The sequence below is a fragment of the Saccopteryx bilineata genome, chromosome 1 (assembly GCF_036850765.1).
Source record: "Saccopteryx bilineata isolate mSacBil1 chromosome 1, mSacBil1_pri_phased_curated, whole genome shotgun sequence".
NCBI classification, from domain to species: domain Eukaryota; kingdom Metazoa; phylum Chordata; class Mammalia; order Chiroptera; family Emballonuridae; genus Saccopteryx; species Saccopteryx bilineata.
Genome location: NC_089490.1, coordinates 402,923,610 through 402,924,482, shown reverse-complemented (window position 1 = coordinate 402,924,482; position 873 = coordinate 402,923,610).

Genomic DNA, 873 nt, shown 5'->3' with positions numbered 1-873 from the left:
TTTAAAACGAGGTCAGTGAAACCCACTCCCACCACTAGATGGTGCTAACACCTGGGGGTGGAACCTGTGGAGCTGAGAGCAGCAGTCCAGGGGGACCCTCACCTTGTCCCAGACACAAGGGCCCTGCCAGGCCAGGTGGGTGTGGACCTCTAGCCCACTACTCCATGACATCCTTCCCAGCCTAAACCTACCTTCTGAAAAGGCAGCCTGCCAAAGGGACAGGGCTGGGAGTGTTCCTGACAACCCCCAAAAGTCCCCCAAGCCTGTGGGATAGGGGGAAATGCCCGGGACTGCAGGTAAACTACGACATGCACAGAGGACACATAAAACACCGCCAGGGTTTACAAAACCCAAGCACTGCAGTCATGACCTCCCACTTCCCCAACAGAGAAGATTGAGGAGATCACTTCCCAGGGAGGAGTCAGCACCTGCACCCCCACGCCCCTGCAGTGCCCATGGCAGACATCACTAATCCATCACCTGCATTCCCCTGGTCCTAGTAGTGCCCAAGGCAGACATCACTAATCCATCTCAGCATCCTTTCCCATGGAGCCTCCAGTCCTCAACAGAGGCCTCAAGGAGCTACAGGTAATCGCTGAGTCAGCACGTCATGGAGAAAACCATCCATCGTTTGGATCTGTGGTGATCAAGTTGAAACGTGGCCTGCCACCCCTGCCACACCCTGAGGACACACCGTAGGGCCACCGCTGACTTACATGTGCCTTTAAACAAATCAGAAAAAGGTGCCCCCCACCCCAGGCAGACGACCCCGTGCCAGAGGATACAGCCGTGTGCGGTGAGCAGCCTACACCCTCCCTGGCAGCCCGCTCCCGGGAGGCAGGGCTGGAGCCGCAAGTACGGAAAAGAGCCTCG